Below are 15,413 nucleotides of genomic sequence, written 5' to 3'. Positions count from 1 at the left end.
CTAACAAGATTTTGTGAGGAAATTGACTGACTTTTAGTGGAGGCTATTCAAACCCCCCCTCTCTAGCCATCCGAAGGTCCTAACAAGTGATATCAGAGCAAGGCGCTCTTCATCCGGATTAACACCCTAAAGAGCAAGAAGATGGCTATGAAGGAAGGTTTCAGCACCAATCGTCCACCCTACTTCGACGGAGCGGACTTCCAATATTGGAAGAGTCGTATGGAGTATTATCTCAAGACCGACATCTCCATGTGGTTCTCGGTCAAGGAAGGTTTCACACCTTCGAAGGATGAAGAAGGTAAGGAACTAGAGTCGTCAAGGTGGTCCGCCGAGCAAACTCGCAAAGGACAAGCCGATGCCAAGGCGGTGGTCACCCTACAATGTGGGATAGCCAAAGATCAACTTGTCAAGGTAGGTCCATTTGTGAGTGCAAAAGATTTGTGGAACAAGCTCATTGAGCTCCAAGAAGGAACCCGAGACTCTCGGATCGCCAAGAGAGACTTGTTCCTAAACCAACTACAAAATATGACCATGAAGGAGAATGAAACGGTAAGTGAACTACACGGAAGGTTCAAAGAGATCATCAATGGTCTTCATTCTGTAGATGAACGCGTAGAGAATCCCGATCTCGTAAGGTACACTCTCAAAGCCTTTCCGAGGAATGCCTTGTGGTCATCTATGGTAGATGCTTACAAGGTCTCCAAGGACCTTTCAATTGTTAAGTTAGATGAATTCTTTTGTGAAATGGAACTTCATGAACTTGCTAACAAGGGTCAAAAAGAGAAAGGTATTGCCTTAGTTGCAGGGAGCAAGGATGGAAGAAGGAAGAAAGAAAAGAAGAAGGAGAAAGAAATTCCTACATCCTCATCCTCCTCCGAGTCCGATGATGAAGGAGGATCATCATCAAGCGAGATGGCCAACCTCGTAAGAAGAATCATGAGAAGGAGCCGGAGATACAAAGGGAAAGGTAAGTCGATTGATCAAAATACTGATAAGACTAATGTTACGTGTTATGAGTGTAGCAAGAAAGGACACTATCGGAGTGAGTGTCCAAAACTCAAGAAGAAGGAAGAAAGGACCAAGAAGAAGAAAGCTCTAAAAGCTTCTTGTGATGAATCCTCCTCAAGCTCATCATAGGAAGAGAAGGAGAAAAGCACTCGTCAATTAGCACTCATGGCAAGGGAGGAATCGGACTCCGGAAGTGATACATCAACCACGGCTTCATCATCTTCGGATGATGAAGAGGTAATTTCTCCTCACTTAGAAAAATGCTATAAAACTATTGCACATTTATCTACTTTTCTTAAGAAATCAAAAATAGAAATTAAATCATTAAAAGATGAAGTAGAACACTTGAAGACTCTTAGGGAAGATGAGGTTGATGACCTACATCAAGAGCTTCTTGAGGATGAAAACAAGGCCTTAAAGAGTGAAGTTGAGAAACTCAAGAAAATGCTTGAGAAATTCTCAACTAGCTCTAAGACCTTAAATATGATTCTAAATGCCCAAAGGGCGGTCTACAACAAGGCTGGGTTAGGATATCAACCTAAGGAGTCTAGTTTCATTTCCTTAGTGTCTAGAACCCAATTTCATAGATCACATGCTTCTAGGATTCATGAGACTAGGAAGGGTGTGACCAAGGCATGGGTTCCTAGGTCTTTCATTGTAGATGCATTAGGTCCCAAGATTTTGGTACCTAAAAAATCTATCTTTCGTGTCTTGTAGGCATTTGTCAAGGGGGAGCATCTATCAACTTGGTTTGTTGATAGTGGATGCTCTAAGCACATGACCGGGGACAAGTCACTCTTTACTACCCTTCAAAACAAAAATAGAGGTAATGTGTCCTTTGGTAATAATGGTAGCCTTAAGGTTATAAGAGTTGGAGATATTCATATATCCGAATGTCTCCAAATCAGAAATGTCCTTCTAGTCAAGGGGATGACCTTTAATCTCCTAAGTGTCAGCCAATTGTGTGATACGGGTTACACAATTGAGTTTCATTCAAGTCAATGTCTGGTCAAACACATTGACACACTTGACACGGTACTAGTAGGCACAAGGGTAGATAACATTTACCAAGTATCTTTTAAAAGTGCTACTAATGCCTCTGCTAAGTGTTTCATGTCAAAAGAAGAAGAATCATGGCTGTGGCATAGAAGGTTGGCCCACGTAAACATGAAGAATATTCGAAAGCTGGCCAACAAAGGATTAGTGTGAGACTTACCAAGCATCAAGTATCAAAAGACAAAGTTATATGATGCATGTCAAAAGGGTAAGCAAACAAAAGCGTCTCATAAAGGTAAAAGCGTTGTAAGTACATCTACTGCTCTAGATTTATTACATATGGATTTGTTTGATTGCAGTAATGTTATTTCATTGAATGGAAGTAGATACTGCTGAGTGATCATTGATGATTTTAATAGATATACATGGACTTTCTTTTTGAAAAATAAGGATCAAACCATAGATATTTTTGTTTCCTTTTGTAGAAGAACTGAAAATGAAAAATCAACAACAATTAAAACAATTAGAAGTGATCATGGTGGAGAATTTCAAAATCATAGATTTTTAGATTTTTGTTAAGAAAAAGGATATAGGCATGAGTTCTCTACTCCAAGGACCCCACAAAAAAATGGGGTTGTGGAGAGAAAGAACCGAGTCTTGCAAGAGGCTGCACGAAGCATGCTCAATGAGTACTCACTACCGAGCTACTTATGGGTTGAAGCGGTAAATACCGCTTGCTATGTGCAAAACCGAGTCTTGATACATAGGTTTTTAAGAAAGACTCCCCATGAACTCTGGTTTGGGAAACCCCCTACAATTAAACATCTTTTAATTTAGGGTGTTTGGTTGTAAGGTGTTTATCTTGAACACCAAGGATCATCTTGGAAAGTTCACAGCTAAGGCTGACGAAGGGATACTAGTCGGGTACTCTCTCACCAGCAAAGTCTATCGAGTCTACAACAATAGGACTAAATTGATTGAAGAGTCCTCGGATGTAGCATTTGAAGAAATCCCTAAATCAAATGATCAATCAAGGGATGTTGGAGAAATTCAATTTGAACTTAGAAATCTAAGTTTAAATGATCAAAACATAGAAAGAGTCGAAGTTGACTCCAATGACGATGAGCAAAGGCAAGAGAGGGCTCAGTCTGATCCTTTACCTAATACTGAGCCCTTGCCTGTGTCTAGAGAGATCACTCATGAGGCACCGCCAACACCAAGGTAATCTAGGATAGCCTCTAGTCATCCCCAAGACCAGATTGTGGGAGACATTCAACAAGGGGTTAGAACTAGATCATTCTTTAGAAATGAGTCTAATGAGGTCGCCTTGATCTCAGAAATCGAACCAAGATTAGTCGATGAGGCATTGCACGATCCTGATTGGATCATAGCTATGCAAGATGAGTTAGGTCAATTTGAAAGGAGCCAAGTGTGGGACTTAGTTCCTAGACCTAAGAAGACCACCATTATTGGAACCAAATGGGTCTTCAAAAATAAGTTAAACCAAAAGGGAAAAGTCGTAAGAAACAAGGCAAGACTTGTAGCCAAGGGCTATAGTCAAGTCGAAGGCCTCGATTATGATGAGACTTATGCTCCCGTGGCTCGATTAGAGTCCATTCGTTTAATGCTAGCTTTTGCTGCACATAGAGGCTTCAAGCTCTATCAAATGGACGTTAAATCAGCCTTCTTAAATGGTTTCATTAAAGAAGAGGTCTATGTTGAACAACCACCGGGGTTTGTGAATACCGAAGTTCCAAACCACGTGTACAAGCTCAAGAAAGCTCTTTATGGGCTTAAACAAGCACCTCGAGCTTGGTACGAAAGGTTGTCAACTTACTTACTAGAAAAGGGTTTTGTAAGAGGTCAAATAGACCCAACACTATTTCTGCGTAGAGATGGTGAAAACATATTTGTAGCCCAAGTGTATGTCGATGATATAATTTGTGGCTCAAATAACAAGGGCTACTTGAATGAATTTATCACTCACATGGAAAGTGAGTTTGAGATGAGTCTGGTGGGAGAATTGACATTCTTCCTTAGACTTGAAATCAAACAAACTCGAGATGGCATTTATGTCCATCAGACGAAATACACTCAAGAGATGCTCAAGAAATTCAAAATGAGTGACTCTAAGGAAGTATCCACTCCAATGGCGACGAACACTCGCCTTGACAATGATGAGAATGGAAAACCAGTTGATCTAACGCAATATAGAAGCATGATCGGTAGTCTTCTATATCTCACAGCTAGTCGACCGGACATACTTTTTGCTGTGGGCATGTGCGCTAGATATCAAGTCTGTGCCAAGGAATCTCATTTGATTGCAGTTAAGAGAATCTTGAGATACCTTAAAGGCACAATTAGAGTAGGTCTATGGTATCCTCGTACGGAGTCTTTTGACTTGATAGGTTATACCGACTCCGATTATGCTGGGTGCAAATTGGATCGGAAAAGCACCAGTGGGGGTTGCCAATTTTTAGGGTCATCATTGGTTAGTTGGTCAAGTCGGAAGCAACATTGCGTTGCTCTCTCCACAACCGAGGCTGAATACATTGCCATGGGAGAGAGTGTATCACAATTGTTGTGGATGATACACACCCTAGAAGATTATGGGCTTTCGTATAAGGGAGTGCAAGTGTTGTGTGACAACATCAGCACAATAAACCTAACGAAAAATCTAGTCCATCATTCAAGGACCAAACACATTGAAGTGCGTCATCACTTCATTAGAGATCACGTAGCTAGGGGAGACATTGCACTCACTTATGTTGAGTCTAAGTCAAACCTAGCCGATATTCTCACCAAACCTCTTCCGGAAAATGAATTTAGTCATTTGAGGAGAGAATTGGGAATGTGTTTGGCTCAATAAGCCATTGGGACCCCATCATGATCAATAAGGACAATTAAAACGATAAAAAAAAAAGGAAATTAATTTGGGCAACTTGGGAACATCTCACACAAACTATAAGGTTAACAAATGATTTTTGTTTGCTAGAAATGGGGTGAGATGCTAGGATCAGCCGAATTATTCAAAATGTATCATGCATCCCTTGAATAATTAGGTTGAAGAGACATAAATTGAGTATGGGGAAGACCATTACATAATTCATGTGTATTTGGTTCTTAGATCTTACTCATATATTCCAACCAAGGAAACTTGGTTGGACCTTTACCTAGAAATTATGTGACTTTGGTTGATGGACTGTTTGATACATTTGAACGATACTTTTCATGATTTTGATTGAAACTAGGACAAGTCCTTGAAAGAATGATAGCAAGTTGGTTATATTTTGACAAACTTGAAACTGAACATAACAAGGTCGAAAGTTTCAGTTTTTAGGCCTTAAGTTGTCTGTTTTCTAAATGTCTGAAACTTTCGGGCTATAAACAATTTCAGACCATAATCTTTAGGAAATAGTTATGCCTATAGATTCTTCAGGTTCTAGGTACTGAACTTGGAAGTTTTCCTGGAGAAACTTCTATGAATTATCGAACATCTCTACGAATTTCAGTTACTGAAATTACTGGAGTAATTTAAGTATTAGACACTGATCGGTCTACAGGCCGATCAGGAGAAGGTGGATCGGTCTGTCGACCGATCCAAAAATCTCTTCACCTTTCTGTTTGTAATCTGATCGGTCCAGGGACCGATCAGGTTCGTTTTGTACGCCAGGAAGAGTTACCTGATCAGTCCGGGGACCGATCAGGTCAGCCTGGCACGTAGAGCCCGCTACTGATCATTTTCTGATCGGTCTCCAGACCGATCAGGAAATTCCCTGATCGGTCCAGGGACCGATCAGCGACTACTGATCGTCTCCTGATCGGTCTACAGACCGATCAGGAGGTTCCCGGATCGGTCCAGGTGTTGGTTGCTACTCGGAAAACCTAGAGGTTCCACTGTACAAAAATTTTGTACAAAGGTCTGAACCTTTTCCTAGCTACCATGTGTTCTTTTAAATTAAATTTTGGATCGCCTGCGGAACTTAACACTTTTGATCCAAAACTTAATCTATATGTTCTTTTAGGTTTAGATTTGGATCTCATGCGAAACTTAACACGTTCGACCCAAATCACCTTAAGTTATTAATTTCATTAAATATTAATTTCCATAATTGGTTCCCAGTACTGACGTGGCGAGGCACATGGCCTTCTTGGATATGGGAACAACCACCACCGACTAGACAAAACCTTTTATGGAAAGCTAATATTTAATTTCCTAAAATAACTTTAGGTCAACCAAAAAAGAACAATCAAATCACAAGGAAAAGAAAAATAAAAGAACACAACTTCGAAAAACATATTCGAAATACTAGAATCGTAAGCCTCTTGTATTTGGTATTATTTCCATAAATAACTAGCATGATGCGGAAAGGAAAAATTACTAGTTATACCTTCTAAAAAGACCTCTTGATCTTCTACCGTATTCCTCTTCTAACCTCGGACGTTGTGTGGGCAACGATCTTCCGAGATGAGAACCACCAAGCACCTTCTTCTTCCTTGCAAGTTTTGGCCACCACAATTCTCCAAGAGAAGTAGAGGTCCGGCCACCACCACCAAGCTCCAAGGGATGCAAGAAACAAAACCACCTTTCTCTCCTTCTTCTCCTAGCTAGAACCGGCCACCATCAAGAGCTCCAAGAGAGGTTGCCGCCGGCCATAAGAAGAAGAGAAGAGGAAGAAGCTAGGGCCAGCCACCAAGGAGGAAAAGAGAGGAGAAGAATAATAGAGTTGATCACCCGTGAAGGCACCTCTACCCCCTCTTTTATAATCCTTGGTCTTGACAAATAAGGAAATTTTAATAAAAAATTCCTTAATTCTTTTGTCATAAAAAAGAAAAATTATTTTAATTAAAAAACAATTTTCTTCTTTTAATAATAATGGCCGGCCACTTCTAATTCCCCAAAACAAGGAAAATTTAATTCACACAAGAATTAAAACTTCCTAATTTGTTTCTAGAAATTTATAAAAATTTCTCCAATAATTTTTATCCCTTCATGATTGGTTAATAAAAAGGAAATTTTATAAATTAAAATTCTTCTTTTAAACATGTGGATAATTTCCAAAAGGAAAGTTATCTCTAAAAATTAAAATCTCTTTTCAATCTACAAATAAGGAAAGATATCAAATCTTTTCCTAATCTTTTGTAGAAACTAATAAAAGAGAATATTTAATTTTTAAACTTCTCTTTTAAATTATTATCATGGTTAAAAAGGAAAGTTTTTCTTAAAAATAAAATCTCCTTTCAATCTACAAATAAGGAAAGATTTCAAATCTTTTCTTAATCTTTTGTAGAAAGCTTTAAAAGGAAAGATTTAATTTTTAAACTCTCTTTTAAAACTATGATATCCACATAAGAAATAATTTTAATAAAAAATCCTTTTTAATATGATGTGGTCGGCCACCTAAGCTTGGGCTCCAAGCTATTGGCCGGCCACCTTAAGGCCAACCTTAAGCTTGAGCTTCAAGCTTAGCTTGGCCGGCCCCTATTGGTTGGGTAAGAAGGTGGGTATGTGGTGGGTATAAATCTCTATATACAAGAGGCTACGATAGGGACCGAGAGGAGGAATTGGTTTTGGTCTCCCGATGAAATTAAGCTTCCCGTGTTCGCCCCGAACACACAACTTAATTCCATCAATAATAATTCATTCCACTAAAGAACTATTATTAAACTACCGCACCAATCCCAAATTACATTTTGGGCTCCTTCTTATTTTGAGTGTGTTAGTCTCCTTGTGTTTAAGATGTCAAATGTCCATTAATTAAGCGAGTTACTGACAACTCATTTAATTAATATCTTAGTCCAAGAGTAGTACCACTCAACCTTATCGTCATGTCGGACTAAGTCCACCTGCAGGGTTTAACATGACAATCCTTATGAGCTCCTCTTGAGGACATTCTCAACCTAGATCACTAGGACACAGTTTCCTTCTATAATCAACAATACACACTATAAGTGATATCATTTCCCAACTTATCGGGCTTATTGATTCATCGAACTAAATCTCACCCATTGATAAATTAAAGAAATAAATATCAAATATATGTGCTTGTTATTATATTAGGATTAAGAGCACACACTTCCATAATAACTGAGGTCTTTGTTTCATTATAAAGTCAGTATAAAAGAAACGACCTCTAATGGTCCTACTCAATACACTCTAAGTGTACTAGTGTAATTATATAGTTAAGATAAACTAATACCTAATTACACTACGACCTTCCAATGGTTTGTTCCTTTCCATTATGGTCGTGAGTTACTGTTTATAATTTATTAGGTACTGATAACATGATCCTCTGTGTGTGACACCACATACCATGTTATCTACAATATAAATTAATTGAACAACTACATATATCATAAATGTAGACATTTGACCAATGTGATTCTTATTTCTAGATAAATGTTTATACCAAAAGCTAGGCTTTTAGTATACACTCTAACAATCTCCCACTTATACTAAAAGACTAAGCTGCCATATCTGCTGCCACACATCTGATTCCCAACCCTTCAACATGTCCATCAAAAGCTTTCGCCTTAAGGACCTTAGTGAAAAGATCTATAGGTCATCATCTGATGCATTCTAGGCGGCAACAACTTCTCCTCGTTTATACGATTTCTCGTATTGGGTGGTACTTGCGCCTTATAGACTCATGGTTTCTTCGAGTTTGTTACTGCACCATTATTATTACAATAAATTGTAATAATCTTTGGACAAACTAGAAATCATATCTAAGTCTATCTTGAGGTAATTAAGTCATTCAGCTTTTATGGCTTCCTCAGAGGCTTGCCATATACTAAGCTTCTATGGTGGAGTCCAGAAAAACACCTATGCTTATCACTCTTCCATAGTTATGACTTTGCCTCCTAAAGTAAACACAAAACCCCGAGGTTGAGTTATTATTGTCCCTATCCGATTGGAAGTCAAAATCCGTGTAACCCACAGGGACCAAATTAATTGCCTTGTAAGCTAGCATATAATCTCTAGCGCCTCTAAGGTACTTTAATATATGCTTTACTGCAGTCCAATGTCCTTGTTTAGGGTTACTTTGATATCTGCTAACTATGCCCTTGGCAAAACAGATTTCTGATCTCGTGTATAGCATACATTAGGTTGTCTAACTGCCGAAGCATAAAGAACTGCCTACATGTCCTCAATCTCTTTTGATGTCAACGGAGACATCTCTTTAGATAAAGACACTCCATACTTAAAAAGTAAGAAACCTTTCGAGGAGTTTTGCATGCTTAAAACGAGCAAGGATTTTCCGATGTATCAAGCTTGGGATAAGTAAAATATATTTTTTTCTTTCGATCCCTTATTATTTTGATCTCAAAAATATATACATTCTCCCAAGTCCTTTATATCGAATTATTTGGACAACCATACCCTTACTTCTGACAACATTTTGATATTGTTTCCAACTACCAAAAATGTTATCTACGTATAGTACAAGAAATACCACCACGCTTCCATCACACCTTTTGTATACACAAGACTTATCCAGTTACTAAATAAATCCATAGGTCTGGATTACTTTGATAAACCGGATGTTCCAAGACCTTGAAGTTTTGCCTCAGTCCATAGACTGATTGAGCTTACACAAGATGCTCTTAGCCCTTTGCAATGAACCCTTCTGGTTGCTTTATATGGATGCTTTCTTCAAGACTTCCATTAAAGAATGTCTTGACATCCTCTTGCCAAATAGATAAAAGGAATCCGGATAGACTTAAGCATGACTACCGGTGAAAAGTTTCCTTTTCATCAAGCCTTCTTTGAAAGTTACTACCTTCCTGTCTATCCCTCTTTTCCTATTATAGACCTTTTTACACCCAACGGCTTTTACACCATTTGGTGATTCTACAAGCTTCCAGATTTTATTAGAATACATATATTCTAATTCTTTTATTCATTACTCTTTGCCAAGATGCTGCATCTTTATCTTGGAGTGCTTCATCATATGACCAGAGATCAGGTTCATGTCCTCCAGAGATCGAGTCCAAAAACTCTCCCAAAACATGAATCTATTTAGGTTGCATAACAACCCTCCCACTACAACAAGACACTTTCTGTAATTGTGTATCAATTTGTGATACGTGTTGCAGTTTTCTTGTGGTATCTCATCTTGTACAGTTGGTACTAGGTTAGACATGTCCTTTATTATTTCCTTAAGAACAAATTTACTTATGAGCATGTGGTTCATTATATAGTCCTTTTCTAAAAAAAATCAGTCATTGATGCTAACAATGACCTTCTGATTTTTAAGACTATAAACCTACTTTGTTTATCTAGGATAACTTACAAACAAGTGAACTCCTATCCAACTTATCATTGTCTCTCTTTAACATATGTGCTGGATTACCCGAATCCGAATATGCTTCAAAATAGGTTTTCACCTATTCAGCAATTCTATATGAGTAGAGAGTTCTAACTTGGAAGGTACTATGTTCACTTTCGTTATCAGAGTTTATCCTTAAAATAAATTTGGTAATTTTCTGAATAACTCATCATCTATCTAATTATTTCATAAGAGTCCTTTACCTTCTTTCTACTACACCATTCTGTTGTACCAGGTGCGGTTAGTTGGGGTTGAAATCCAACTACTGATAAGTGACTCTAAAATCTCTCAAGAGGTACTTGCCACCACGATCTTCCATAGTGACTTTTACTTTAACATTTCTCGCATCAACCTTGTACTCTTTGAACTAATCAAAGTACTTAGTCTTGCGGTACATTAAGTAAATTTATTTGTATCTTGAATAGTTGTCTATAAAATAGACAAAATATTCAATACTACCTCTTGTCTGGATAGTCATAGGATCACACAAATCAGAATGAACCGATTTCAACATATCTTTGACTCCATACCCCTTGGACTTAAAAGCTTCTTGGTTATTTTCCTTCCAAGTAAGACTCGCAGGTTGGAAATATTTCCACTACCAATGAACCACCCAAAAGTTCATTAGCTACCAATGAATCCTACTCAAGTATAACCTAGCTTTTAGATGCCAAAGATATAATTGGTTCATTTCCGAAGGTTGCTTTTTCTTAAAATTAGAAGATGTGTTACTAATTTCCATTTGTTGCATCATAGGAGTTATTGGATTATAAATTGTCAACCATCATACCAGAATAGATAACTTCCCTATTTTTCTTGATAACAACTTTGTTATCAAAATAGACACAATATCTATAATAGTTTAGAAACTGAAATCAGGTTCTTTCTAAACTTGGTACGTAAAGAAAATTACTTAAAATCCATATTTTATTCTTATCAAAGGATAAACATCTCCTACTGCAATAGCTACCACTTTTACAGTAGTGCCCATGTGGACGGTGATTTACCTTTCATTTAGTTGTCGGGTTTCCTGGAACCCTGCAATGAATTACAGACATCTTGTATCTACACTCCAGGTTCTGGTAGATAACACCACTAGACATGTTTCAACTAATGAATTAAATACACCTAAATTATTCTTAGTTCTAAGAAGACAGTCTACCTTAATGTCCAAGTCCTATTTCCAATCATTACAATTGGGACTACTAAGTCTTTTTCTATAGTCTGACTACTAGGGATTGACAAACATCCTAAGAATCACAAAAATATTTGGTCAAGATCAACTCCTTAAAATCTCCATGAATTTTGTGTATACAAAATCGAAGAGGAGATTTTATTCATTAATTTTATTATCTCGTCAACTTTACTTTATGACGAATAAAATTAATAGTTGATCTGTCTTTGATCAAATATTTGGTCAAAACTCTTTGAATTTAAAATAACATTGATTCCTCAAACAATATTATTTAAATTCACCAACACCTCAAACACCGTGAATTTTGCATGCCACGTTAGTGTGGACGTATACAAATTCATCATTTGTAAGAGGAGGGTTTTACCCATTGACTATCTTGTCAATATAACTTTTGACAAATAAAATTACCTCAAACACCATGAATCTTGTATGCCACGTTAGTGTGGACGTATACAAATTCAAACATTTGTAAGAGGGGTTTATTAATTTTATTATATTGTCAATCTAGTTTTATGACAAATCAATAGTTGGTTTCCCTTTGGTCACACAAGTGATAGTAGTGACTCCGTTGGGGAGGATACTATTAAATGTGTCTAAGTGTATACCATTACTTGACACTAAGTCCATTAATAAGATTATGCCCCTTCCGTTGGGGAAGATCACACGCTCTTAATTAACTTCCTATAGTCATCTAAAAATGAAAGTCTGTTCTAGTGATCCACAAACAAGCTCATCCGTTATGGAGGAAGGCACTCAGAGCCAACGCGCAAGCTTGTTTGCATCACTTACAAACCAGTAATGGAGACCATGGGATTTACTTAAAAATCCCTCTCCCACTTAGTTATTTATAAATGAGGAATTTTAATTATGCTAGCCTACTAAATATGTAAACCAACATGCACACACAGCACAATATAAAAGCAATAAATAGAAAATCTAATTTTCAACTATTATGGCTTTTATCTCTAGTTGTCCTCCGTGTGTTGTCATCCCAAGCTGCTGCCATATTTGGCCACCGCCACTGGGTCTAGCTGTCGCATCCATCTTGCTCCTAGTTCCGCTGCGCCTCTGGTCCTTAGAAGGTTCCACGCTTTGCAAGATTCGATCCGCGACATAAATAGAATTTTACATTTTTGATCGTATATTCCATAAAAGGAATGTACATGTATCTAGATCAAAAATAAAATCCTAATCAAACTAAATACAGCTCCTGTTGTATTTTATAATACAATCATACACACACATATAAATGCCCTTAACATGTCCAAGGGTCCAATCACACACATAATAACTAAAAGCCATAATAGTTGGATCCTGCATCCACAAAGTTAGCACATCCTACTATTAACCTGCCTAAATTATGTATGACATGTGCATAATTAAACTAATACCAAATACACAGAGGCAAAACCCTTGCTCTGATACCAATTGTTGGTTGCTACTCGGAAAACCTAGAGGTTCCACTGTACAAAAATTTTGTACAAAGGTCTGAACCTTTTCCTAGCTACCATGTGTTCTTTTAAATTAAATTTTTGGATCGCCTGTGGAACTTAACACTTTTGATCCAAAACTTAATCTATATGTTCTTTTAGGTTTAGACTTGGATCTCCTGCGAAATTTAACACGTTCGACCCAAATCACCTTAAGTTATTAATTCCATTAAATATTAATTTCCATAATTGGTTCCCAGTACTGACGTGGCGAGGCACATGGCCTTCTTGGATATGGGAACAACCACCACCGACTAGACAAAACCTTTTATGGAAAGCTAATATTTAATTTCTTAAAATAACTTTAGGTCAACCAAAAAAGAACAATCAAATCACAAGGAAAAGAAAAATAAAAGAACACAACTTCGAAAAACATATTCGAAATACTAGAATCGTAAGCCTCTTGTATTTGGTATTATTTCCATAAATAACTAGCATGATGCGGAAAGGAAAAATTACTAGTTATACCTTCTAAAAAGACCTCTTGATCTTCTACCGTATTCCTCTTCTAACCTCGGACGTTGTGTGGGTAACGATCTTCCGAGATGAGAACCACCAAGCACCTTCTTCTTCCTTGCAAGTTTCGGCCACCACAATTCTCCAAGAGAAGTAGAGGTTCGACCACCACCACCAAGCTCCAAGGGATGCAAGAAACAAAACCACCTTTCTCTCCTTCTTCTCCTAGCTAGAACCGGCCACCATCAAGAGCTCCAAGAGAGGTTGCCACCGGCAGAGGAAGAAGCTAAGGGCCGGCCACCAAGGAGGAAAAGAGAGGAAGAATAAATAGAGTTGATAACCCTGAAGGCACCTCTACCCCTCTTTTATAATCCTTGGTCTTGACAAATAAGGAAATTTTAATAAAAATTCCTTAATTCTTTTGTCATAAAAAAGAAAAATTATTTTAATTAAAAACAATTTTCTTCTTTTAATAATAATGGCCGGCCACTTCTAATTCCCAAAACAAGGAAAATTTAATTCACACAAGAATTAAAACTTCCTAATTTGTTTCTAGAAATTTATAAAAATTTCTCCAATAATTTTATCCTTCATGATTGGTTAATAAAAGGAAACTTTATAAATTAAAATTCTTCTTTTAAACATGTGGATAAAAAGAAAGTTATCTCTAAAAATTAAAATCTCTTTCAATCTACAAATAAGGAAAGATATCAAATCTTTTGTAGAAACTAATAAAAGAGAATATTTAATTTTTAAACTTCTTTTAAATTATTATCATGGTTAAAAAGGAAAGTTTTTCTTAAAATTAAAATCTCCTTTCAATCTACAAATAAGGAAAGATTTCAAATCTTTTCTTAATCTTTGTAGAAAGCTTTAAACTCTCTTTAAAACTATGATATCCACATAAGAAATAATTTTTAAAAAATCCTTTTAATATGATGTGGCCGGTTACCTAAGCTTGGGCTCCAAGCTATTGGTCGGCCACCTTAAGGCCAACCTTTAGGCTTGGCCGGCCCTAAGCTTGAGCTTCAAGCTTAGCTTGGCCGGCCCCTATTGGTTGGGTAAGAAGGTGGGTATGTGGTGGGTATAAATCTCTATATACAAGAGGCTACGATAGGGACCGAGTGGAGGAATTGGTTTTGGTCTCCCGATGAAATTAAGCTTCCCGTGTTCGCCCTGAACACATCAATAATAATTCATTCCACTAAAGAACTATTATTGAACTACCGCACCAATCCCAAATTACATTTTGGGCTCCTTCTTATTATGAGTGTGTTAGTCTCCTTGTGTTTAAGATGTCAAATGTCCATTAATTAAGCGAGTTACTGACAACTCATTTAATTAATATCTTAGTCCAAGAGTAGTACCACTCAACCTTATCGTCATGTCGGACTAAGTCCACCTGCAGGGTTTAACATGACAATCCTTATGAGCTCCTCTTGAGGACATTCTCAACCTAGATCACTAGGACACAGTTTCCTTCTATAATCACAATACACACTATAAGTGATATCATTTCCCAACTTATCGGGCTTATTGATTCATCGAACTAAATCTCACCCATTGATAAATTAAAGAAATAAATATCAAATATATGTGCTTGTAATTATATTAGGATTAAGAGCACACACTTCCATAATAACTGAGGTCTTTGTTTCTTTATAAAGTCAGTATAAAAGAAACGACCTCTAATGGTCCTACTCAATACACTCTAAGTGTACTAGTGTAATTATATAGTTAAGATAAACTAATACCTAATTACACTACGACCTTCCAATGGTTTGTTCCTTTCCATTATGGTCGTGAGTTACTGTTTATAATTTATAAGGTACTGATAACATGATCCTCTGTGTGTGACATCACACACCATGTTATCTACAATATAAATTAATTGAACAACTACATATATCATAAATGTAGACATTTGACCAATGT

Source organism: Zingiber officinale, chromosome 9A (genome assembly GCF_018446385.1).
Source record: "Zingiber officinale cultivar Zhangliang chromosome 9A, Zo_v1.1, whole genome shotgun sequence".
In the NCBI taxonomy this organism is placed as follows: Eukaryota; Viridiplantae; Streptophyta; class Magnoliopsida; order Zingiberales; family Zingiberaceae; genus Zingiber; species Zingiber officinale.
Note: the sequence above shows the minus strand (reverse complement) of the source record.